Here is a 27,921-nt window from a genome sequence, read left to right on the forward strand (position 1 = left end):
CTTGTCCCCGGGAGCCTGCGCGCATCCAGGTTTATAGACAAGACGTAAAGACGCTAAAATGGCACATTGAATGGGAGGGGTTACAGAGTGAGGTCAGAATCATGTGATGTCAACGTGCTCGATCCTTTTGTTCTCAGGGAGATGAGCAGCCACCTGAGGTGTCTAGCAGCAGCTTCTCCCCTCTAACCATTTAAAATACATGCACGAGCCCAGAATGCGTATGTACATGTGTAGCGGCGATCTACCAGTAGAGAACATTCAGCCGGCAGCTATTGAAACTTTATGACAAGCTTGTCAGTGATTCGGGAGCATTTGATCCTTCTTTCTATATTGCTCCACCTTTTTATGGGCCATGTGCAGATGTCACCCTAAATGGAAATTCTACCTTACCCTCCAAGTGTATTATTTAACAGATGGAGCCAAAATTTTTACATTGTTGCTATTATTAGGACCTAAAATGCGGATTGCCCCAAAGTACAATTCGGGGATATCTGCCCAGCTTGATGGATCCTCTCAAACCACATAGAGCATTTCACCGGGTCTGGTTTCATTTCTTAGTTCTTGCCGAGAACTTTTTTCAATTTAAAATTATTTTTTCACATTTTTGTTTTTTTTAAAGTAGAAAGTTTAGTGCGGAGACAAATATTAGAGAGGTGGATGTGAGTAATGCAATTACTAGTCCGGGGCTGACAAGCAGGTTCCTGTATTTTGTAAGGGCAGGTGACTCCGAAATCTGATCCGTAACAGCTGTGTGATCAGGTCGCCCAATTTGCGGCACAGAGCCGAGGCCGGGTGACCTTTCATAGCTGACATCTTTCTGCACTTCCTTCACTGGGAATCATGTTTTTTTTAACCCACGTCGACGAGTCTGATTATTTTATTTTATTTTTTAACCAAATTTTTTTTTTTGCTGTTAAATTTGATTTAGTTTCAAAATGAAGCAACTACAAGAAAAACTATGAAATAATAAATAATTTTTGTTATAAGCGATTGTGCTTACCAGATTACTGTAACACTCACGTTTCAGTAGACAGGAACACTGGAGGTGGTGGATCCGCTGGACCTGTGTGGCAGATGACACGGACCGTACCAGGGAGTGGAGTTTAAGGTGCCGCTGGTTTTCACCAGAGTCGGCCGCAAAGTAGGATAGACTTGCTGCGGCAGGCGGCACCCAGGTCACTATCCCTGGCACGGCTTGACCACACAGGCGGCTGAGGAAATTCGAGGTACAGGTGGGATAAGGCAACTCGATAGCAGGAGGTCATGGCAGGTGGCAAAATAGCGTAGTCAGGAATGTAGCAAGTGGTCAGTAGGCGGGCGACAAAGGAGCAAGGTCATGTCACAAAACAAAGGGTACGATACACGGCAAGGCAATACTCAGGAACGGTTTCTCTCAGGCACAAGGGAAACAAAGATCCAGCAGGGAAGCGAGGGAGGTGGAGGAATTTATTAACTGAGCCACAGGTGTTACTTAATTAATGGGCGCACTGGCCCTTTGAATCTCAGAGCTCCAGTGCGTGCGCCCTAGGGGGCAGTTACACACACGCCGGAGCATAGTGGCAGAAGAGGAGGCAGGAGGAACAGGAGGTGAGTGACAGGCTGGGACTCGCATGCGGGCGCATCCCACGATGCGAATCCCAGCCCCGCCAACAACAGAAGGAGACGGGGCCATGCGCTCACGGCCAGCATGTGCGGCCGGAGCACCGAACATAACAATTACGTTGTGCTCAAAGCATAACATTTCCATTAGTATATCACAAAGATAGCATTGGTCAGCAGCCCTAGAACATCCCCATCTCCTCTGGGGTTTCAGCAATGGAATACTATGAAGTGGACGATATGAAAAAAAAAAACTTGGAACCAGATCTGGCACTTCCCCAACAGATTTATTTAAAAAGTGTAATAAAAGTACACACTTGAGAAAGAGTTCAGTACAAACTCGGAACGCGTCCGCACGTACTTGAGAAAGAGTTCAGTACAAACTTGAAATTCATTGGATGCGCTAACACTTCTATACTTGAGAAAGAGTTCAGTACGGACTCGAATCGTGTCTGCACACATTTGAGAAAGCATTCAGTACAAACTGGGAACGTGTTAGATGTGCTAACATTTCTATACTTGAGAAAGAGTTCAGTATGAAGTCAAAACACTTCATTTCGGTACCTGAGCAAGGGTTCAGTACGAACCCAAAACCCGTCTGCACGCACTTGAGAAAGCGTTCAGTATGAATTAAAAATGCTTTGGGTGGGCTAACCTTTCTTTACTTCAGAAAGAGTTCAGTATGAACTCGAAACGCGTCTTATCGCACTTGAGAAAGAGTTCAGCCTGAACTTGAAATTTTTAGATGTGCTAACACTTCTCTTGGTAAAGAGATCAGCGCAAACTGGAAACGCATTGGATGCGCTAACATTTCTATACCTGAGAAAGAGTTCAGTATGAACTCGAAACACGTCTTATCGCACTTGAGAAAGAGTTCAGCCTGAACCTGAAATGTTTTAGATGTGCTACCACTTCTATATTTGGGAAAGAGATCAGTGCAAACTGGAAACGCATTGGATGCGCTTACATTTCTATACCTGAGAAAGAGTTCAGTATGAACTTGAAACACATTGGATATGCTAACATTTCTATACTTGAGAAAGAGTTCAGTGTGAACTCGAAACACGTTGGATGTCTAAACTTGAGAAAGAGTTCAGTACAAACTGGAAATGCGTCTGAAGGCACTTCAGAAAGACTTCAGTACGAACTCGAAATGGGTTGGGTGCACTAACATTTCTATACTTGAGAAAAAGTTCAGTAGAAACTAAAAACATGTCTGAACACACATGAAAAACAGTCAGTATGAATTTGAAAAGCGTTGGATGTGCTAACGTTTTTATACTTGAGAAATAGTTCAGTCCGATCCTTAAACACGTCTAAACGCACTGGAGAAAGAGTTCAGTTCGAACTTGAAACGCGTTGGCTGCGCTAACCTTTCTATACTTGAGAAAGAGTTCAGTCTGAACTCCTAACAAATCTGAACGCACTTGAGAAAGAGTTCAGTACAAGCGCGAAAAGTGTCTGCATATACACGAGAAAGAATTCAGTATGAACTTGAAACGCGATGGTGGGCTGACATTTCTATACTTGACAAAGAGTTCAGTACATACTCGAAACGCACCTAAATTCACTTATTAAAAAGAGCTTAGTACGAACTTGAAAGTTGTTGGTTGCGCTAATACTTCTGTACTTGAGAAAGAGTTCAGAACGAACTCGAAAGGCGTCTGAACGTACTTGAGAAAGAATTCTATATGAACTCAAAACGTGTGGATTCGCTAACATTTCTATACTTGTACCTACAAAATTTTTGTTTAGAAAAAATCTGTTGGAGAAACGCATCTGCGCTCACTTGCGAAAGAGTTCCTTACAAACTCGAAACGTGTTGGATGTGCTAACGTTTCTATGCTTTTACTTTTATTACACTCTTTTTTATAAGAAAAAATCTATTGGAGGAGTGCCAGATCTGGATCCAAGTTTTTATTTTCATATCATCCACTTCATCAACATGAAGTAAATCACTTTCTATGATCTTTCCATAAAATAAGAGTCTGATTAAAGTAAAGTCATTAAAGTAAATTAGCATTAACTCCGGAGTTGGATCTCACTGCCAGAGGACTTTTTTTTTTTTTGTGAAGTTCATAAACCTAATTATTTTCGAGTGTTTAAAGTTTTGTTTAGATCATCGTTTGTTCCCAATCCCAGCTGGGAAACCTGATCTGACCATGTGTGATATTACGCCGTGACCTCTGTCCTCCGGGCCGGGGAGGGCGGTGAAGTTATTGCCGTTGATTAACACCAGTTAGGGAGGAATGAGCTGCCAGTTTTCTGCCGGTTCTCCGATCACGTAACATGTGGTCGTCTTTGCTTCGTAAAACGTTTAAGACAATTTGTTTTGTTTCCTTGACTTTAGAACGTTTGTGCTGCCAAATGTCACTTGGTGGGAATAGAGCCACATATAACAGCTTTATGCTCCATTACAGCCAAAGCTGCACATGAAAACTGGCAGATCGGTTAATCTGCGCTCCGCCATCACATTGGTAAACGAGCTATCGGAGCTCTCAGGATGCGCTGCGTTCTATTTAGCTTTGAAGGAAAATGGTGACGAAGTAATGAGAAGATCAGATAATACTATACAAGAAAAGAATATGTGTCCGATCCCGCCCGCTCCCACAAACATTTTGTCACAGCTTTAAGACATGGCAGCCCCCCCCCCTGTGCCATTTCATTTCCTTCTTGCGCCATTTCATTACCCCCATGTGCTATTATATTACCCCCTTGTTCTCTGCGCTCACTCCCCTCCTATGACACACACTCAGGAGCTGAGCATATGACATAGTGGGAAGGTCCCAGCCAATATCAGTCGCCAGGACCCATGGCTAAAGCTGGACATCACCGATCGCATGAACTCTTTGGATGCCGCAATCAAAGTTGATTCCGGTGTCTAAAATGCAAAAAAAACGGTGAGATTGCAGTGTTCCGATCAGCTGAGAAGATGGCAGGAGGGTCCTTACCTGCCTCCTCACAGTCTGATAGGTGCTCCTATGCTCCAGTCAGCCATGGCAGGCTGAAGCAATGGAGCGCCGATAACACTGGTCAGTGCTGCTCTATGGAACAGTGTAGGGAATCTGAACATTACATGTAATAGTCCCCTATGAAGACTACAAAATTGTAAAAAAAAAAATTTAAAAAAGTTAATAAATGGGATTTAACCCCTTGCCTAACAAAAGTTTGAATCACCTCCCTTTTCCCATAAAAATCAAACAAACAAACATGTAAACAAAAATAAACATAAACATATGTGGAATCGACACGTACGAGAATGTCCGAACTATTAATATACAATGATTATTAAATCACACGGTCAATGGTGTTTACGTTAAAAAAAATTTAAATATAAAAAAAACCCAGTCCAGAATTGCATATTTTTGGTCACTTCATATACCATAAAAAAAGAAGTCCCATCAGAACAAAATGATACCGATTAAAAACTACAGATCACGGTGCAAAAAAATTAGCCCCCATACATCCCCTCATACAGAAAAATCTAAAATAATTTTCATGCAAAAAGTTATAATCTTTTAAAAGAAGTAAAACAAAATAAAACCTATATAAGTTGGGTATCGTAGTAATCGTATGGACCTACAGACTGCATAGAAACAGAAGCACCCAAAAGTTACAAAATGGCATTTTGTTTTATTTTTAAGTAATTTTTTTTATTGTTTTGGCATAGATTTTGTGGTGAAATAATTTATGTCAGTACAAAGTAAAATTGGTGGCAGAAAAAACAAGCCTCATTATGGGTCTGTAGGTGGAAAATTGAAAACGTTTAACATTTTTAGAATGTAGGGAGGAAAAAAACAAAAGTGCAAAAATAAAAATATAAGTCCTTAAAGGGGTTAACTCCAGAAAGGTCCCATGGGCCTGTTAGAATGTACTTAACCGGATTAATTTCTCAGATCAACCACCTCAACTGAGGACAGACAATCGTTCTTCTCAGACGTCCCTGGAGATCGGTTATCACCAGGTAAATCATACAGCGGAAAAGACTAACCATGGAATATACGGATGGGCCGGGTCTAACACAGTGATGGACACTTTTTAACTTTTTATGATGTCTCACCATCTATGATGATCAGACAACCCCGTTAAGACATACCCTAATGTGGCGTCCCAGACTGTCCTGTGGCTTCGGACTGCTTCAGGCAGACCTGCGGCACAGGTGTTGGGCCCCCTGAGGGACTTCTTGCTGCGGTAATTATGTCCCAGCACTTTACCAAGACTTAATATATCTTTATAATTATTTTGTTACCGTATATACTCGAGTATAAGCCGAGTTTTTCAGCACGATTTTTCGTGCTGAAAACGCCCCCTCGGCTTATACTCGAGTGAATTCTCCGCCTGTCAATCCCTTCATCCGTGGTCTTCAACCTGCAGACCTCCAGATGTTGAAAAACTACAACTCCCAGCATGCCCGGACAGCCATTGGCCCGGACAGTTATTGACTCGACTATAAGCCTAGGGGGGGAAATACATCATCCCCCCATGTCCTCATCCAGACCCCCCCATGTCATCATCCAGACCCCCGTCATCATCCCCCCCTTCATCATCACCGCCTGTCAATCTCTTCATCAGTGGTCTTCAACCTGCGGACCTCCAGATGTTGCAAAACTACAAGTCCCAGCATGCGCATGAACATCCCTGTGTGTCGTCGTCAAGGCAACGTCACTAGTCTGGGGCCGGCCTGGAGCGCGGAGAAGAGGGGCCCCCCCGGTGAAAATGGACAGCCCGGAACGACTAACCCTCCCTACCGGACGGTCCCTGCAGCATAGATGGCCCGGACCAGCTCACCCTTCCTTCCCACCGAGGGGAGGTGAGTAGAAAACTAAAGGGGGGGGGGGGGCGTCTGGATGATGACGAAGGCCGCAGTGGTCTTTAACCTGCGGACCTCCAGAGGTTTCAAAGCTACAACTCCCGGCATGCCCGTACAGCCGATGGCTGTCCGGGCATGCTGGGAGTTGTAGTTTTGCAACATCTGGAGGTCCGCAGGTTGAAGACCACTGATGAAGGGATTGACAGGCGGTGATGATGAAGGGGGGGGATGATGACGGGGGTCTGGATGATGACATGGGGGGATGATGTATTTCCCACCCTAGGCTTATAGTCGAGTCAATAACTTTTTCCTGGGTTTTTGGGGTGAAATTAGTGGCCTCGGCTTATATTCGGGTCGGCTTATACTCGAGTATATACAGTATGTTATTTCTATGTATGTGATTTATGAGTGTTATGGTCCATTTAAGAGAGAGCGGTGTGAGCCCATGTGACCCTGCCTGCCAATAGGAAACCCTAAATTCTAGCCCATAGAGTGTAGTGGGGGAAGGAGTTTCCCAAGTTCAGTGCTAGTCACTGTTGAGTTCAGTTGTTTCTGAGAATCAGTGTGATAAAGGTGTAAGGTGCGGGGAGAAGCCTCAAGAGAAAGCCCAAATCTACAATCAAATCTACTTTATCCGGTCATTCTGCAAGGATCACCTGTACGGTGGAAGTTCATGCCCTGGCGGAGGAAGCTACAAGACCTTGACAGAACCCTAGCTACCTGGATCAATCTTCAAGTCTCTCAAGTCAGTATCACTTTATTGGGTGAAAGTACTACAAGTCCCAGTAAGGCAACAAGGCACCCAAAGGGTTACACTGCATCCTCTCCACTCTTCACCATACTGTCTGTGTATCAACATCTGCACCCTGCTCAGTAAGGACAGTTATCTGTAACCTGACGTCTGTTTGTCCCTTTACTCCCTGTGTCTGGCCCAGGAGAAGCTGTCTCCAACCTAAGACCGTGTATAGGATAACAGTGCCCTGGCGTCACGAAGTGATAAGGTATTTCCCTACACCACCCATTGTACCACACTAACATAGTGTTTCCCAACCAGGGTGCCTCCAGCTGTTGCAAAAACTACAACTACTAGCATACTCCAGCTGTTGCAAAACTACAACTCCCAGCATCCCTGGACAGCCAAAGGCTGTCCAGGGATGCTGGGAGTTGTAGTTTTGCAACAGTTGGAGGCACCCTGGTTGAGAAACAGTGCCGTAACATTTGCATGTAAACAAGGGCAATAAGAGAAGAAACACTTTTTCTGATTTGGAGTTTTCTGTCTACTTAATTGCAGGCCCCTGGTAGGTGGGCCGGCGCATCACAAGACCATTTTATTGGCTGTACACACTCTTAAATGGGCGCTGTCAGAATCAAAAACGTTTTATATGTTGTGCATCTTCTCAAAACATTACCCTTTCTAATATAATTCATTAAAAAATGTTTCTCCTTTTTATAGAAATCAGGGCTGATAAACAAAGATCACTAGGGGTCCCCATACCATCCAGAATATAATCCTGTCCGGCTGCAGCATCATCTTTGTCCCAGCTGGGGCACAGGCTGGGACAAAGTCCAGGAAGTGAGGGTGGGACTAACACTCCTCTGTGCTCACTCCTGTCCTATCAGACTGCAGCATGAAAACAGAGAAGAGGAAGTTACAAAGCAGCCAGCAGTGATTGGATGAAGAGACCCAGTACAGCACAGCAGACTCAGGGAGGAATTGGATGCGTGGTGAGTGAGGGCGGGCTCAGTGCTTGCCATGGACACGCCCTTTCCTGAGCAGTGGATGTCAGAATGAGTAAAAAAGGCATTTGTGAGCCAAATACAGAAGCTAGACACATAAAAAAAAGACATGTAAAGCATCTGCATGACTGAGTGAGGAACATATAGAAGCTTTTTATTTTTCTTTGTGATATATTACCGAAAATGGAAAATGCTAAATATTTTTTTTTTATTGAAAGCCGAGGTACGTGCTCTCAAATCACCCAAGTGCAAGTAAAAAGTGCAAGTGTTCACACAAAAAAACGTGCATGAGGATGCGGTCTATCGCAAGCCCTTCTCCGAAAGGAGAGAGGCCCCCCAACAAACCAAACCCTTCGCCTCCGGGCCAAAAGACACCTGCAAGGTTCTAGGTACGATGTCCCCTTTCACCGAAGCTACTCAGGGACCGAAAGGTGTTCCCGGCAGACAACTAGGCGTTAACCAGGTTGTCACCAAGGAACCAGTAAAACCGGTTTGGCATCCTGCCGAAACAGGATGCCATGGGGTATAGCAGGGAGGTGAGGAACCTAATGGCCACAAACACCTCCCCTAGACCGGCAGGAGGGACACCCAGAAGGGCTACCGCACCCTACCAAATCCTAGTGGACAAACGAACAAAAAAAGTGGACACAGTGACAAAAATAAATAAATAAATAAGTGGATGTGCGCAGTGCGTAATACTGCCCGGCAATCCAACCGGATCTATAAAAATTCCCCGATCCTAGCCGGAAGGCCGGGATACTAAGGGTGAGTGCCCAGAAGAGTGAGAGAAAAAGTGCGTGCTATGTGCTTTCATTCAAGTGGGGTTGCCAATCCCAAGTTAATTCCGGCACCCTGGGGTCACCACTCCCAGGGCACTTGGCGCACCTCGGCCTTTACTCTACCCAGACCTTAAGGCCAGATCCAGCAGGGAACAGGTCTCATCGGGGATGACTGCTGTGCTATACAGCCATCCCTGGTACACCCATCCTACTGTGTGGTTCCCCATCCTGCCATGGTGGTCTTCGACACCGCCAACTAACAGGAAAGGTACTACACTTGATCTTAGCCAAAAGGCCGAGAAGCGATGAAGAGACCCAGTACAGCACAGCAGACTCAGGGGGGAAGTGAATGCGTGGTGAGTGAGGGCGGGCTCAGTGCTTGCCATGGACACGCCCTTTCCTGAGCAGTGGATGTCAGAATGAGTAAGCAGCAGAAGAAAAAAGGCATTTGTGAGCCAAATACAGAAGCTAGACACATTAAAAAAAGGCATGTAAAGCATCTGCATGACTGAGTGAGGAACATATAGAAGCTTTTTATTTTTCTCTGTGATATATTACCGAAAATGGAAAATGCTAGATATATCATACTTTATTGTGTGACTTATGTCATTGTGTGGACCTAGAATAAAAGTACTTATCAGCTGATCTATGCTCCAGGGGAAGTTGTGTAGTTTTTTCCAGTCTGACCACAGTGCTCTCTGCTGACACCTCTGTCCATTTCAGGAACTGTCCAGAGCAGGAACAAATTCCCATAGCAAACCTCTCCTGCTCCGGACAGTTCCTGACACAGACAGAGGTGTCTGCAGAGAGCACTGTGGTTAGACTGGAATGAACTACACAACTTCCTCTGGAGCATACAGCAGCTGATCAGTACTGGAAGGATTAAGATTTTTTTTAAATAGAAGTAATTTACAAATTGTTTTACGAGATCCCCAATCCAAGTCTTCGAGGCCACCAAAAGTCCAGGATTTAAATTTTTCCAATGGACAAACTGAAATCCCCCCAGAATGTTGGTGGGCCTTAAAGGGGTACTCCTGTGGAAAACAAATATTTTCAAATCAACTGGTGCCAGAAAGTTAAACAGATTTGTAAATTACTTCTATATAAAAATCTTAATACTTACAGTACTTATCAGCTGCTGTGCGCTCTAGGACAGTGGTCTTCAACCTGCGGACCTCCAGATGTTGCAAAAATACAACTCCCAGCATGCCCGGACAGCCAACGGCTGTCCGGGCATGCTGGGAGTTGTAGTTTTGCAACATCTGGAGGTCCGCAGGTTGAGGACCACTGCTCTAGGGGAAGTTGTGCAGTTCTTTCCAGTCCTTCCAGTACTTATTAGCAGCTGTATACTACAGAGGAAATTATTTTCTTTTGGGATTTTTTTTCTGTCTGAACACAGTGCTCTCTGCTGCCACCTCTGTCCATATCAGGAACTGTCCAGAGCTGGAGGAAATCTTTATAGCAAACCTCTCCTGCTCTGTACAGTACCTGACATGGACAGAGGTGTCAGCAGAGAGCACTGTGGACTGGTCAGACAGAAAAGAACTACACGACATCCTGTGGAGCATACAGCAGCTGATAAGTACTGGGAGGATTAAGATTAAGGACTGGGTTGAGGAACAATTGACTAGAAAAGCATTCTTTTTTATATTCTCTTCTAAGGGGCCAGTGTGAGCACTAAGTAAAATTGACATTTGCCACCAGGCCTCATTGGGCTTAGACTACCCCAAAAATAGCTCTATACAAAGGTGGGGTAGACAAAAACTCAGGGTCCCACATACACCTGGATTTGGCGCAGCTCTTACTTATGGCTTCCAGTCTATAACCAGAGACGTTCTGTATAATAAACCAAAATTACAAACGCAATAGGCTGAACTTCTCCGGAAAAATGCAATTCTAGGGAATGGCAGAGGTCACCGCGAATGTTATAAATACTTCTCCATCTGCATTTAGAGTTCCACATTCAGACACCACATATTTTACAGGAAACTCTTTCTACAATGGTTTCATGGGTGTTGTGATGGCTCTAGACATAACATACGAGACGGCCCCTTTATACAGATGTGCTGCTGCCTGTGGAAAGATGGAACAGGGAACAAGCATCCGTTCTATGCGTTCTATACGTTAAAGGGGTACTCCGGTGGGAAAAAATTGTAAATTACTTCTATTAAAAAATCTCAATCCTTCCAGTACTTATCAGCTGCTCTATGCTCCAGAGGAAGTTGTGTAGTTCTTTTCTGCCTGACCACAGTGCTCTCTGCTGACACCTCTGTCCATTTTAGGAACTGCCAAGAACAGGAGCAAATCCCCATAGCAAACCTCTCCTGCTCTGGACAGTTCCTGACATGGACAGAGGTGTCAGCAGAGAGCACTGTGGTCAGACTGGAAAGAACTACACAACTTCCTCTGGAGCATACAGCAGCTAAGTACTGGAAGGATTAAGAATTTTTAATCGAAGTAATTTACAAATTGTTTTACGAGACGTCCCCTTTATACAGATGGGCTGCTGCCTGTGGAAAGATGGAAAAGGGAACAAGTATCAATTTTATCACTACCTTAAAGGGGTACTCCGGTGGAAAACAATTAGTAAATTACTTCTATTAAAAAATCCTAATCCATCCAGTACTTATCAGCTGCTGTATGCTCCAGAGGAAGTTGTGTAGTTCTTTTCTGTTTCACCACATTGCTCTCTGCTGACACCTCTGTCTTTGTCAGGAACTGTCCAGAACAGGAGCAAATTCCCATAGCAAACCTCTCCTGCTCTGGACAGTTCCTGACATGGACAGAGGTGTCAGCAGAGAGCACTGTGGTCAGACTGGAATTAACTACACAACTTTCTCTGGAGCATACAGCAGCTAAGTACTGGAAGGATTAAGATTTTTATTGGAAGTAATTTACAAATTGTTTAACTTTCTGTCACCAGTTGATTTAAAAAAATAAAAATAAAATTCCACCAGAGTACCCCTTTACGCTTGTTCCTTCTTTCTCCAGATATCAGAGAAAGACAAAGGGTCACAAATTTTTTAATAGAAGTAATTTACAAATTGTTTTACAAGACGGCCCCTTTATACAGATGTGCTGCTGCCTATGGAAAGATGGAAAAGGGAACAAGTATCCGTTCTATCACTACGTTAAAGGGGTACTCCAGTGGGAAAAAAATTGTAAATTACTTCTATTAAAAAATCTTAATACTTCCAGTACTTATCAGCTGCTCTATGCTCCAGAGGAAGTTGTGTAGTTCTTTTCTGCCTGACCACAGTGCTCTCTGCTGACACCTCTGTCCATGTCAGGAACTGTCCAGAACTTGAGCAAATCCCCATAGCAAACCTCTCCTGCTCCGGACAGTTCCTGACATGGACAGAGGTGTCAGCAGAGAGCACTGTGGTCAGACAGAAAAGAACTACACAACTTCCTCTGGAGCATACAGCAGCTGATAAGTACTGGAAGGATTAATATTTTTTAAAAGAAGCAATTTACAAATAGTTTTACAAGACGTCCCCTTTATATTTGGGTAAACATGTGACCCAAGGACCTCCAAAGGTCCTCCAACATACCCTAGAGGAATGAACATAGTCACATGACCGAAAGTCCTGCGACGCTATCAAGGTAAGCACACTACTATGCATTATACTAAATATACACATTATTAAATATGTACACATAAACGGAGGAGGAGGTGACTAGGGGCTGTCCCACCGGGGGGACCCTACCTGAACGTAGTAACTCTGACTTTGGGGACCACCATACAAGGTACGGTATGCAATACGGTACCGGGACACCACACATTAGTGCCGATTCGCGTCTCGTATGTTATGTCTAGAGCCATCACAACACCCATGAAACCATTGTAGAAAGGGCCCGAATAAGGGGGTGAATACCCCTTTAATTTTGTAGACCCCCCTAGAGACCCCATGTGCTGCCCAACAGGATGCATTGCTGACTGAATGAGTCTGTAGGATGCAATGATTTGGGGAAAATAACTTTTATTTGTCATTTCTCATTATTGAGAGCTACTTGTTACCTGGTGAGATGGGATACGGGTTAGTCGCACAGGGTTTTACGGTATTCTGACAAATCCCAGCGCAGTCTATTTACATTATTACTATGTCTATATTTATCCCTTTCTGAACTGTATCATATGAGAACATTCTCTCCCAGTGTTTATTTAGCAGTAATGGGTTTTCATGCATTTATTTTTGTTTATTTAATTATAAGTAAATTACTTTTCGCAGGCTTTACTGTCACATGAGGTTCATATATGTGTCCCGCGGGAGTCACCCCCAACACATATGGTCAGTAATACAAGGAGATTGTGCCCGAGCGAATAAAACCGACGTCATGGAAGAGAGAGCACGGAATCTGAAGGACGACATTTACAAGGGCAAGCAATACATACAGATTATACAGACTTCTGGGGACCCCTCCAAAAGAACGTTATTTTTGGGAACATTTTTACGACATAGCCTATGCTGTACTATATAAGAAAAAAATAAATAAATAAATAAATATATATATATATATATATATATATATATATATATAGAGCTACTTGAGTGCTTCTTTAAGAACCCTATATATCCATGCATTAAAGCCATTAAAGGGGTACTCCGGTCAAAAACTATTTTTTTTTTTTTAGGTCTTTATAAGTCAACTGGTGCCAGAAAGTTAAACAGATTTGTAAATGACTTATATTTAAAAAAAATCTTTACCCTTCCTGTACTTTTTAGCAGCTGTATGCTACAGAGGAAATTCTGTTCTTTTTGAATTTCTTTTTTGTCTTGTCCACAATGCTCTCTCTGCTGACACCTCTGTCCGTGTCAGGAACTGTCCAGAGCAGCATGGGTTTGCTATGGGGATTTTCTCCTGCTCTGGACAGTTCCTGATACGGACAGAGGTGTCAGCAGAGAGCACTGTGGACAAGACAAAAAAGAAATTCAAACAGAACAGAATTTATTCTGTAGCATACAGCTGCTAATAAGTACTGGAAGGGTAAAGATTTTTTTTTTTATAGAAGTAAATTACAAATCTGTTTAACTTTCTGGCACCAGTTCATAAAAATAAAAAAATAAAAAAGTTTGCCACCGGAGTACCCCTGTTGTTTAGTAAAAGTCAACTAATCCCCCTATCCAAGGGATAAGTGTCTGATCGCAGCGGTACGACCGCAGGAGCCCCCACAGGACCCCGGCTCTCTGAGAGAAGCACATGCCACAGACAGTAGACGCTCCATTTATTCTCATTGGAACAAAATGGAGCATGTACAAAGGCTGAGTACACAAAACGTTTTTGCAATATAGTTCCCATATACGTTTTCAATTTGAAAACCGTATGGAAACCGTATTGAAAACCGTATGCCAAACAATGCATCAGGTTGCATCCATTTTGCACGGATTTTGTCAGTTTTTTTCTCGTACCCAAAAACGTAGCCTACCACAGTTTTTGGTCCGGGTGAAAAACCATATTGAAACCGTATATGTTTTTTTTAAACATGGGAGTCAATGGGAACCGTATAGAACCGTATGTGCATATGATTCCATCCGGTTTGCACCATACGGTTTTTGACTTTTGACAGTTTTTTTTCTTGGAATTTCAATTGAACAAGTGAAACTTTATTCATAAGGGAGTGAAAAGTTAAAAACGGATGCAACCGAACATCGTTTTTCAAACCGTATACGGTTTTTAAACGTAAATGGGTTAAAAATTGTACACGCGTTTTGATACAGTTTTGTCCGGTTTTGAGGAATCCGTTTTTCATAATAAACCTGATACGGGAACTGTATTGCAAAAACGTGGTGTGCATGCAGCCTAAGAAAATTGGTGTCTCATTTTGGAAATCCACAGGATAGGGGATAAGTGTCTGATTCCAGCAGTCGGGTGATCTCTAGAATGGGGCCCGTCTTACCTCGGAGTGCTCCGGCTTCCACCTTCTGAAACAAGTTGATTGCAGAAGTGACTGCCCGCACTGACAATTAAAAAACCAACGACCTTCAGACCAGTGGATAGTAGGGCGCTGAGGAACCAGGCAACAGTTGAAGCAATCAGCTTTATTCCCAACATGCAACGCGTTTCGCGCTAGTGCGCTTCATCAGGCATATCAACATATACCTGATGAAGCGCACTAGCGCGAAACGTGTTGCATGTTGGGAATAAAGCTGATTGCTTCAACTGTTGCCTGGTCCCTCAGCGCCCTACTATCCACTGGTCTGGAGGTCGTTGGTTTTTTACTTGCTTTTATTGTGGAGTTGGCAGCAGAGGGATCTGCTTCATGCTATCATCCAAGTTGTGCTGGCATTTGCACAACTTACATTGGTAAGTGCTCTATCATTATTAGCGTTCCCACATATGTTATTTATTGCAACATGGAGCGCTCTTTTTTGTCTTTTTTGTCGCTGTGGCCAGTGATTGGTGGAGGGGGTTATCACTGCCAAAGTCAGTTTGCCTCAGAAGATGAGACCCGGAGCGCCCAGAGGTAAGAGACGGGCCCTGTTTTGGAGATCCCCAGCAGTAGGGCCCCCGTAAATCAGACACTTATCCCTCGCCCTGTGGATAGGGAATAAATTGTCTTTCACTGAAAAATCCCTTTAAAGGGGTACTCCGGTACTTAGACATCTTATCCCCTATCCAAAGGATAGGGGATAAGATGCCTGATCGCGGGGGTCCCGCTGCTGGGGACCCCTGTGATCCTGCACTCTGCACCCTGTTAAAATCAGTCCCTGGAGCATGTTCGCTCCGGGTCCGATTGTTGTCGATCACGGGGCCGGAGCATTGTGACGTCACGGCTTCGCCCCCGTGTGACGTCACACCCCACCCCTCAATGCAAGTCTATGGGAGGGGGTGTGACGTCCGTCACGCCCCCTCCCATAGACTTGCATTGAGGGGCGGGGCGTGACGTCACACAGAGGCGGAGCTGTGACGTCAAGCTCTTTCGCTCGCGTGGTCGGGATCCGAAACCTCCAGCGTTGCCGGAAGCTGTTGAGGTGGGTGCTGCAGCCTAGATCCCGGGGGTCCCCAGCAGCGGGACCCCGGCGATCTGACATCTTATCCCCTATCCTTTGGATAGGGGATAAGATGTCTAGGGGCGGACTACCCCTTTAATTACAACAACAAAATTGTGTAATTCCTGATTTATCCTGCGGAGGCAGTGCAGAGGTATCAAACACTTGCTGCTCGGTAACTTCACCACAGTAATTTTCAAAAAGCTGACACAACCCCTTTAATATATTAGTGCCGTACTAAGAGTGACTTAGGTCCACAGTGAGTAAAAAGCGCCAAAGGTCCTGAACTTCCCATCTCTGGACAGGGGACACGGCGGAGAGCAGCCATTTGCCCTTAAAAACTCATTATCTCTGGTGTTTAAGTGAAACCTTAGATCAATAGATCCGTCAACAAAACCTACAAAGAGATCCTGTCTGGGGGCTCCCGGCGGACACCATATGAGCTCTCCTCATTACAACCGGTCAATTCTTGTAGATATCATTCATCTCGGTGTCTAATGATGACCATTGTTATCAGTCTGGGTCTTACTTCTCCGAGTTCATCAACAATGTATCAATTAGTGCGTGTTTAGATCTTAATGGTGAAAGAAACCTAGAAAAAAAAAAAAGAAAAAAACTTGGGTACATAGGCCCAAAACTACACCCATTTAAAGGGGTTCTCCGGAGGAAAACTTTTTTTTTTTCAACTGATGCCAGAGAGTTTCTGTTGGACCACAGTGCTCTCTGCTGACACCTCTGTCCATTATAGGAACTGTCCAGAGTAGGAACAAATCCCCATAGAAAACCTCTCCTGCTCTGGACAGTTCCTAAAATGGACAGAGGTGTCAGCAGAGAGCACTGTGGTCAGACAGAAAGGAAATTCGATAAGAAAAGAACTTCCTGTGGAGCATACAGCAGCTGATAAGTACTGGAAGGATTAAGATTTTTTAATAGAAGTAATTTAAAAATCTGGCACCAGTTGATTTAAAAAAAAAAAAGGTTTTCCACCGGAGTACCCCTTTAAGTCCAAGTCTTTTTGAGCCTTGGAGACAATTGTGTCTGAATTCACATCTACATGCACAGTGATCCTTGGCTTCTCAGCAAAATGTTCTTAAAGGAAAGAGTCACCCGCAGTGGCACTGGCTGGTAGTGCGGGCGATTAAAACGATGCCTACTATGCCCGTATCCGTTGCTGCATTCCTCCGTTATGTTCATAATTCTGATTATGCAAATGAGCAGTCAGTGGCATGGGTGGAGTTACAATGGCGGTCTCAGGCACTGTGACGTCAGCACTGTTCTTTCAGCGCTCCACCTCGCCAATACATATCCATACAATCCACTTCACCACTCTGTATTCATTCCTACTGCGCATGTGTTGATGATCCAAGATGGCCGCAGCCGCGGCCATCTTGGATCATCAGCACATGCGCAGTAGGAGTGAATACAGAGCGGGGAAGAGAAGGAGATTGTATGAATATGTATGAGCAGGATGAGCTAAGAGACGTCACAGTGCCTGAGGCCGCCATCGTAACTCCGCCCGTGCCACTGACTGCTCATTTGCATAATCTCAATAATGAAGATAAAGGGGGAACGCCGCAACGGATCCGGGCATCGCAGGCTTCGTTTTAATCAGCGTCACCCGCACTACCAGCCACTACCACTGGCTAGTGGGGGTGACTTTGCAGACAGTTTTCCTTTGAACCAACATTTTGTTAGTGTACTTGATGATCTATGCATCGATTCAGTGAGCACTCATGGTTAGTGGTCATTGGGGAAGGGGCTGGAAAATCCCCCTTTTTGTTAGATTTGATTACACAGGGGGAGAATGATCAAAACCTGTGCAGAGGAAGTCGACCAGTTGCCCATAGCAACCAATCAGATCGCTTCTTTCATTTTTGAAAAGGCCTCTTAAAAAATGAAAGAAACAATCTGATTGGTTGCTATGGGCAACTGGTCAACGTTTCCTCTGCACAGGTTTTGATTAATCTCCCCCTATGGGTCTCACTGTTGAGACCCCTGACGATCAGCAAGATGTATAACCTTATATATATATTTATAACATATATATGTATTATATATAACTTATATATATGTATAACAAATATATATATTTGTGGTATAACCCAGCAATAACGACATGGTCCTGCATTACTCTTAGTCCCTGTCAGGTTGAGTCCCTCAGTGATCTGGGGGCTCTCCTGCAGTGTCTCCCCTGCTGTTATTATAGTGTTAATTAATGTAATAGGATTATAGTCAGTATGTCAATGTATAGTCAGTATAAAGGACCTTTGGAGGACTCCAGTAAATGTCTAAAGGACCTGTGAAATGTCACATGTTCTGTTTATGTTATCACATGTTACCCAGAGAGCACCAGCTTAACACATGACCCGCAGCTTGACCAATGGGCTTTGGCTCAGCCCCCCTCTATATAAAGGGGCGGCCATCACTTTACTGAGACCAGTAAACACCAGAGATCTCAGTGCTAGTGTCCAGCACCTGGAAGACCTCAAATCTACAGTCATTCCAGTAAGTCAAGTCTATGTCTGCTGTCACTATCTACAGTCTAGTCAAGTCTCAAGTCAATTATCTAAAGTCTATTACAAGTATAATTGGTCCCAGCAAGCTGCGAGGTCCTTCTGTGTTCCCGGCCACCTCTCTGGGATTCTGGCCGAGCTGTGAAGATAATAATTGTCACGATTCGGCTGGCAGGAGGTGGATCCTCTGTACCAGAGAGGGATTGGCGTGGACCGTGCTAGTGGACCGGTTCTAAGTTACTACTGGTATTCACCAGAGCCCGCCGCAAAGCGGGATGGTCTTGCAGCGGCGGTAGTAACCAGGTCATATCCACTAGCAACGGCTCAACCTCTCTGACTGCTGAAGATAGGCGCGGTACAAGGGAGTAGACAAGAGCAAGGTCGGACGTAGCAGAAGGTCGGGGCAGGCAGCAAGGATCGTAGTCAGGGGCAACGGCAGGAGGTCTGGAACACAGGCTAGGAACACACAAGGAAACGCTTTCACTGGCACGATGGCAACAAGATCCGGCGAAGGAGTGCAGGGGAAGTGAGGTATACATAGGGAGTGCACAGGTGAACACACTAATTAGAACAACTGCGCCAATCAGTGGCGCAGTGGCCCTTTAAATCGCAGAGACCCGGCGCGCGCGCGCGCGCCCTAGGGAGCGGGGCCGCGCGCGCCGGGACAGGACCGACGGAGAGCGAGTCAGGTACGGGAGCCGGGGTGCGCATCGCGAGCGGGCGCCACCCGCATCGCGAATCGCATCCCGGCTGGAGGCGGTATCGCAGCGCACCCGGTCAGTGGATCTGACCGGGGCGCTGCAGTAGCGAGGATGTTGCGAGCACTCCGGGGAGGAGCGGGGACCCGGAGCGCTCGGCGTAACAGTACCCCCCCCCCCTTGGGTCTCCCCCTCTTCTTGGAGCCTGAGAACCTGAGGACCAGACTTTTGTCTAGGATATTGTCCTCAGGTTCCCAGGATCTCTCTTCAGGACCACAGCCCTCCCAATCAACCAAAAAAAAAGTTTTCCCTCTGACCTTCTTGGAGGCCAGTATCTCTTTTACGGAGAAGATGTCAGAAGAACCGGAAACAGGAGTGGGAGAAACAAGTTTGGGAGAGAAACGGTTGATGATGAGTGGTTTAAGAAGAGAGACATGAAAGGCATTAGGAATACGAAGAGAAGGAGGAAGAAGAAGTTTGTAAGAGACAGGATTAATTTGGCACAAGATTTTGAAAGGACCAAGATAGCGTGGTCCCAATTTGTAGCTGGGGACACGGAAGCGGACATATTTAGCGGACAGCCATACCTTGTCTCCGGGAGAAAAAATGGGGGGAGCTCTTCTTTTCTTATCGGCAAACTTTTTCATGCGAGATGAAGCCTGTAAAAGAGAATTTTGGGTCTCTTTCCATATGGTGGAAAGATCACGAGTTACTTCATCCACAGCGGGCAAACCAGAGGGCAAGGGAGTAGGGAGGGGGGGAAGAGGGTGACGGCCGTACACCACGAAAAATGGGGATTTGGAAGAAGATTCAGAGACTCTGAAGTTGTACGAGAATTCGGCCCATGGTAGAAGATCTGCCCAGTCATCCTGGCGGGAGGAAACAAAATGCCGTAAATAGTCACCCAGGACCTGGTTAATTCTTTCTACTTGCCCATTGGATTGAGGATGATAAGCAGAAGAGAAGTTTAATTTAATCTTGAGTTGTTTACAGAGAGCCCTCCAGAATTTTGACACGAATTGGACGCCTCTATCCGAGACGATCTGCGTGGGCAAACCGTGAAGACGAAAAATGTGTACAAAAAATTGTTTTGCCAACTGAGGCGCTGAAGGAAGACCAGGAAGAGGAATAAAATGTGCCATCTTGGAAAATCGATCAACGACCACCCAAACAACAGTGTTGCCACGGGATGGGGGTAAGTCTGTAATAAAGTCCATACCAATCAGAGACCAAGGCTGTTCGGGGACAGGCAGAGGATGAAGGAGACCAGCAGGCTTCTGGCGAGGAGTCTTATCCCGGGCACAGACAGTACAGGCCCGCACAAAATCAACAACATCCGTCTCCAGAGTCGGCCACCAATAGAAACGAGAGATGAGTTGCAAGGACTTTTTGATGCCCGCATGGCCAGCGAGGTGGGAGGAGTGACCCCATTTGAGGATTCCGAGGCGTTGGCGTGGAGAAACGAAGGTCTTCCCTGGAGGAGTTTGCCTGATGGAGGCTGGAGAAGTGGAGATCAGACAGTCAGGAGGAATGATGTGTTGCGGAGAGAGCTCTACTTCCGAGGCATCCGAGGAACGAGAGAGAGCATCGGCCCTAATGTTCTTGTCGGCAGGGCGAAAATGAATTTCAAAATTAAAACGGGCAAAGAACAGAGACCACCTGGCCTGGCGAGGATTCAGCCGTTGGGCAGACTGGAGATAGGAGAGATTCTTGTGATCGGTGTAAATGATAACTGGAAATTTTGATCCCTCCAGCAGATGCCTCCATTCCTCAAGTGCCAATTAAATGGTCAGTAGTTCTCGATCCCCGATGGAGTAGTTCCTCTCCGCCGGAGAGAAGGTCCTAGAAAAAAAACCACAAGTAACAGCCTGCCCGGAAGAATTTTTTTGTAGAAGGACCGCTCCAGCTCCCACTGAGGAGGCATCAACCTCCAATAGGAAGGGTTTAGATGGGTCAGGTCTGGAGAGCACGGGAGCAGAAGAAAAGGCAGACTTGAGCCGTTTAAATGCGTCTTCCGCTTGAGGAGAGCAGGACTTAGGATTGGCATTCTTCTTGGTTAAAGCCACGATAGGAGCCACAATAGTGGAAAAATGTGGAATAAATTGTCTGTAATAATTGGCGAACCCCAAAAAACGTTGGATAGCACGGAGTCCGGAGGGGCGTGGCCAATCTAAGACGGCAGAGAGTTTATCTGGGTCCATTTGTAGTCCTTGGCCAGAGACCAAGTATCCTAGGAAAGGAAGATATTGACATTCAAACAGACATTTCCCCATTTTGGCATAAAGTTGATTGTCTCAAAGTCTCTGAAGAACCATGCGGACATGCTGGCGGTGTTCTTCTAAGTTGGCAGAAAAAATCAGAATATCGTCCAGATACACAACAACACAGGAATATAAGAGATCACGAAAAATTTCATTAACAAAGTCTTGGAAGACGGCAGGGGCGTTGCACAGGCCAAAGGGCATGACCAGATACTCAAAGTGTCTATCTCTAGTGTTAAATGCAGTTTTCCATTCGTCCCCCTCCCTGATGCGGATGAGATTATAAGCACCTCTTATGTCCAGTTTGGTAAAGATGTGGGCACCTTGAAGGCGATCAAAGAGTTCTGAGATAAGAGGTAGGGGGTAGCGGTTCTTTACCGTGATTTTATTAAGTCCGCGGTAGTCAATGCAAGGACGTAGGGAGCCATCTTTTTTGGACACAAAGAAAAATCCAGCTCCGGCAGGAGAGGAGGATTTGCGGATAAACCCCTTTTTTAAATTTTCCTGGATGTATTCAGACATAGCAAGAGTCTCTGGGGCGGACAGAGGATAAATTCTGCCCCGGGGTGGAGTAGTGCCCGGGAGGAGGTCAATAGGACAGTCATAAGGCCTGTGAGGAGGTAAAGTCTCAGCTTGTTTTTTGCAAAAAACATCAGCATAGTCCATATAAGCCTTAGGGAGACCAGTTACAGGGGGAACCACAGGGTCACGGCAGGGAGTACTGGGAACCAGTTTAAGACAGTCCTTGAAACAAGAAGTACCCCAGCTCTTGATCTCTCCTGTGGACCAATCATGGGTTGGGGAATGGCGTTGAAGCCATGGTAGTCCAAGGAGAATTTCGGAAGTGCAATTGGAGAGGACCAAAAACTCAATTTTTTCGTGATGAGGTCCGATGCACATTAGGAGGGGCTCCGTGCGGTAACGTACGGTACAGTCCAATCTTTCATTGTTAACACAATTGATGTAGAGGGGTCTGGCGAGACTGGTCACCGGGATGTTGAACCTGTTGATGAGAGAGGCCAAAATAAAATTTCCTGCAGATCCGGAATCCAAGAAGGCCATAGTAGAGAAGGAGAAGGTAGAGGCAGATATCCGCACAGGCACAGTAAGGCGTGGAGAAGCAGAGTTGACATCAAGAACTGTCTCACCTTTGTGCGGAGTCAGCGTACGTCTTTCCAGGCGGGGAGGATGGATAGGACAATCCTTCAGGAAGTGTTCGGTACCGGCACAGTACAGGCAAAGATTCTCCATGCGGCGTCGTGTCCTCTCTTGAGGTGTCAAGCGAGACCGGTCAACTTGCATAGCCTCCACGGCGGGAGGCACAGGAACGGATTGCAGAGGACCAGAGGAGAGAGGAGCCGGGGAGAAAAAACGCCTCGTGCGAACAAAGTCCATATCCTGGCGGAGCTCCTGACGCCTTTCGGAAAAACGCATGTCAATGCGAGTGGCTAGATGAATGAGTTCATGCAGGTTAGCAGGAATTTCTCGTGCGGCCAGAACATCTTTAATGTTGCTGGATAGGCCTTTTTTAAAGGTCGCGCAGAGGGCCTCATTATTCCAGGATAGTTCGGAAGCAAGAGTACGGAATTGTATGGCGTACTCGCCAACGGAAGAATTACCCTGGACCAGGTTCAGCAGGGCAGTCTCAGCAGAAGAGGCTCGGGCAGGTTCCTCAAAGACACTTCGAATTTCCGAGAAGAAGGAGTGTACAGAGGCAGTGACGGGGTCATTGCGGTCCCAGAGCGGTGTGGCCCATGACAGAGCTTTCCCAGACAGAAGGCTGACTACGAAAGCCACCTTAGACCTTTCAGTAGGAAACTGGTCCGACATCATCTCCAAGTGCAGGGAACATTGTGAAAGAAAGCCACGGCAAAACTTAGAGTCCCCATCAAATTTATCCGGCAAGGATAGTCGTAGGCTGGAAGCGGCCACTCGCTGCGGAGGAGGTGCAGGAGCTGGCGGAGGAGATGATTGCTGGAGCTGTGGTAGTAGCTGCTGTAGCATCACGGTCAGTTGAGACAGCTGATGGCCTTGTTGCGCTATCTGTTGTGACTGCTGGGCGACCACCGTGGTGAGGTCGGCGACAACTGGCAGGGGAACTTCAGCGGGATCCATGGCCGGATCTACTGTCACGATGCCGGCTGGCAGGAGGTGGATCCTCTGTGCCAGAGAGGGATTGGCGTGGACCGTGCTAGTGGACCGGTTCTAAGTTACTACTGGTATTCACCAGAGCCCGCCGCAAAGCGGGATGGTCTTGCAGCGGCGGTAGTAACCAGGTCGTATCCACTAGCAACGGCGCAACCTCTCTGACTGCTGAAGATAGGCGCGGTACAAGGGAGTAGACAAGAGCAAGGTCGGACGTAGCAGAAGGTCGGGGCAGGTAGCAAGGATCGTAGTCAGGGACAACGGCAGGAGGTCTGGAACACAGGCTAGGAACACACAAGGAAACGCTTTCACTGGCATGATGGCAACAAGATCCGGCGAAGGAGTGCAGGGGAAGTGAGGTATACATAGGGAGTGCACAGGTGAACACACTAATTAGAACAACTGCGCCAATCAGTGGCGCAGTGGCCCTTTAAATCGCAGAGACCCGGCGCGCGCGCCCTAGGGAGCGGGGCCGCGCGCGCCGGGACAGGACCGACGGAGAGCGAGTCAGGTACGGGAGCCGGGGTGCGCATCGCGAGCGGGCGCCACCCGCATCGCGAAGCGCATCCCGGCTGGAGGCGGTATCGCAGCGCACCCGGTCAGTGGATCTGACCGGGGCGCTGCAGTAGCGAGGATGTTGCGAGCGCTCCGGGGAGGAGCGGGGACCCGGAGCGCTCGGCGTAACAATAACACCTATCTAACCTCAGTAAAGCCTCCGTTAAACCATAACTTGGTTGTGGACTCCCATTTTCACTGCCTAGCCATTGGAATAGCGGAGATACCATTTGGGTGATTCCGGTACCCAAAAACCACTCTGGCGTCACGAACATTAGGGGTTTATAACACCTTGCCCCTGGGGTTAATACCATCTTGCCCCATCCACCTACACCGGTACATCCCGTGGTCCCGCCATACACCGTGGGTCACCACATGTTCAATGCTGCAGCGCCACCAGAGGAGGAGCAAAGCATTACATAGCGTCTGTTGAAATCAATAGGGTATGTTCTTAGTTTGATGAAAATGCTGAACAGGGAAATCCTTCGTCAACCTAAAATGCCCTAAAAGAGTATTTGTAAAGGGTCTTTCTTAACCAGACAACCCCTTTAAGGCCCCCGGTCGTCCATGTAAAGGTGCCAGGTCCACCTTACAGTAACTGATCCTACGTGTCCATATGACTACTGTATTTATTGCTAAATTAAGATCTCCTACCCGCTCGCCAGGCGGAGTTAAGTGCTGCCATAAGCTTAGCTTCACATTGAAGTAAATATCATGCCTGATGGTTTTCTCTTGTCTCTAAGTGGCCACATGGGAGAAGGAGAAGTCCTTGCAAAAAGCTTAAAGCAAAGTTAAGAAAACAGGAACAAAGGAAGCAGCTGTTACAACTGCAAAGAGCTGGACCTGCACACGGAGACGGTACCTGCAAGAGTCATTATGGCTGAGCCCGCTGTAATGTCAAATGTTTATCCTGAAACACATGTTCCTACTGCGAGGCCCGATCCTGCGAGGAGACGAGACCTCCTGGCTCTCCATTTCCCCATCTAACCAAACATCTGTAAGACACGGAAAACGCCGTAAAACATGACCAGCTACTTCAACAAATTACATCCATGTTTATACCAATGTCAACTCCAGCTGGGGGACCAAAATTATATTAGTGATTTGTATATTTTCACTTTTCTTTTCTTCATCGTGTGAAAAATGAAAAAAAAAAAAAAAAAAACGAGGTGTGGTAAGTCAATTCATAGGGTCATAGGGTAATGGGGGATGGGTATTGTGTTAAAGGGGTACTCCACTGCCCCAGCGTTCGGAACATTTTGTTACGAACGCTTGGAGCGGGTGGCAGGGGTCGTGACATCACGGCCATGCCCCCTTGTGAAGTCACGCTATGCCCCCTCAATGTAAGTCTATGGGAGGGGGCGTGGCGGCCGCCACGCCCCCTCCCATAGACTTGCATTGAGGGGGCCTGGTGTGAAGTCACGAGGGGGCGTGGCCATTTTAAAGGGATACTCCACCCCTAGACATGTTATTCTTTATCCAAAGGATAGGGGATAACATGTCTGATCGCGGGGGGGGGGGGGTGCAGACGCTTGGATCCCTTGCGATCTCTGGGCCGACGCTGTGATGTTACGGTCACGAAAGCCTGGAGCTTCCATGATTATGATGTCACTCCACGCCCCCCCCCAATCATATCTTTGGGAGGGGTTGTGACAGCGAGTACACAGCCGTCACACTTTCTCCCGAGGGCGTGGGGGCTGTGATTGCCAGTCATCTGGCACAGAGAGGAGTTCGCTCCGTGCACCAGATGACTGGGGTACCGCGGTAGAGATTACAGGGTCTCCAGAGGCCTGACCCCCATGATCAGACATGATATGCTCTATCCTTTAGATAGGGAGATAAGGTGTCTAGCGGCAGAATACCCCTTTAAGGGTAAAAATGAATTCCTGACTCCAAGTCTGGCAATCAGAATAAATCCCTGGATTAACCTCCCACCTCCAGAATCTAGTGACTGCAGCGACTCCAGTCTCTACTTATTTGCTTGGTTTTGACCCCTGCTTTGTGTACTGACCTGCTTTGGCTCTGATTTTGTCTTTGTTGTGCCTTTCAAGTTCTGAACTGGTCTATATGGTTATTCTCTTTGTGGTGTCCCGGTACCAGATTGTATCCGTTACCTTGTGGTGAGGTCCCCAAAGTCAGAGTCCCTAGTTACCGGTGGGGTCCTCATCTATAGTTAGCCCCTTGTCACCCCTTAAATAATTCAAATTAGTCAAATTCTAAGTGTAAATATGTATATAATGTATACTTACCTTGTTGTAGCGTCGCAGGACCTGCGGGTCACGTGATACGTTCCAAGACTCTATGGTTCAAGGACCTTTGGAGGAAGTCAGGTGATCACCTACCATGCATTGTAATGGTGAGTGACAGCTGACTCGGACCAATCCAAAATGGCCCTGCCCCTTCCCATATAAGGGAGCGGCGGCCATTAAGCGCTCTCTTTCCTCGTTGACTGTTGAGAGAGGAGGATCAGCGCAGTTGTCGTCAGCAGTGACTAGGCCCAAGCCTTGCGGCAACGGCCATCTTACAGAACTGTGAGTTATCTCAATCCCTCTTAAGTCTGCAAGATCACCGGACCTAAGTACTCCCCTAAATCCGGACGGATCTCTGCATCAATACTAATTCTAACAACCTCTTGGATAAGTTAATGGTCCGCGGCATCTGTCATTCACTGCCGTGCTGAATAGAGACTGTATTACTAAGACTGTTGCTGTTAATTGGATGTACCGCAAGTACCTCAGTAAAGTTTATGCAAGTTCAAGTTCATCTCTATTGTGGACCTTCATTCATTTAAGCACGCACCTATCGTTTCTGGGAAGGGTGGCGATAGGCCGAAGATTTACCTCAGCGTATTAACCCTCACCCTGGCGTCAAGAGTGACAGGGGTCAAGTTAACCCCTCATATACCGAAGCAACACCTCCAAGGCCTACCACATCTTTTTCTAGACAAGGACCCCGCACTTAGGTTAGGGACTGCTGCCCAGTTGGGGCTACTACTAATAGTCTAAGTAGGTAGGGACAGTGCTGTGATTGGAGATCAGGGCTGCAGGTCCATTCATACTGTATTTACAATGTTCATTCCTGGTACATATCTGTAGGGCCATACAGACCCAGTATATGTCATAAGACTAGGCTTACTTATTCTAAGGCACAGTATAAAGTCCATTTTTAACATAAATGCCAACAGTCAATGTATGGTACTGTATGCAAATTCAGTAATATTCATTGGTGCCTTTCATTAAAGATATTCTTCGGGAATTTTGCCCAACATATATCTCCGACAATAAGTTCAAACACAATAGACCCTTAGTAATGGGTTACAGTAGTCAAGAGTATTGAACACTTCTCTGTTAAGATAGGGGCATCTATGAGACTTTTCAGGATTTGGAGAAAGCCTAAATGTTGGGTGAGTTGGGTGGGGGGGATCTATTCACACAGCTGAATTCCACCTCAAATTAAAGCCTATAGACTTCTATGGGATTCCACAATCCCATTCACACTTCTAAATTTCCGCTTGCAGAATTCCGCCTCAAATTAAAGCCCATAGACTTCTATGTCATTCCGCACTCCCATTCACACTTCTAAATTTCCGCTTGCGTAATTTCACCTCAAATGATAGCCCATAGACATCTATGGGATTTCGCACTCCCATTCACACTGCTTGCAGAAACCCTCCTTAAATTAAAGCCCATAGACTTCTATGGGATTTCGCACTCCTATTCACACTTCGGAATTTCCGCTTGCAGAATTTTGCCTCAAATTAAAGCCCATAGACTTCAATGGGATTCCGCACTCCTATTCACACCTCGGAATATCCACTTGCGGAATTCCGCTA

Source organism: Hyla sarda, chromosome 3, assembly GCF_029499605.1.
Source record: "Hyla sarda isolate aHylSar1 chromosome 3, aHylSar1.hap1, whole genome shotgun sequence".
NCBI lineage: Eukaryota > Metazoa > Chordata > Amphibia > Anura > Hylidae > Hyla > Hyla sarda.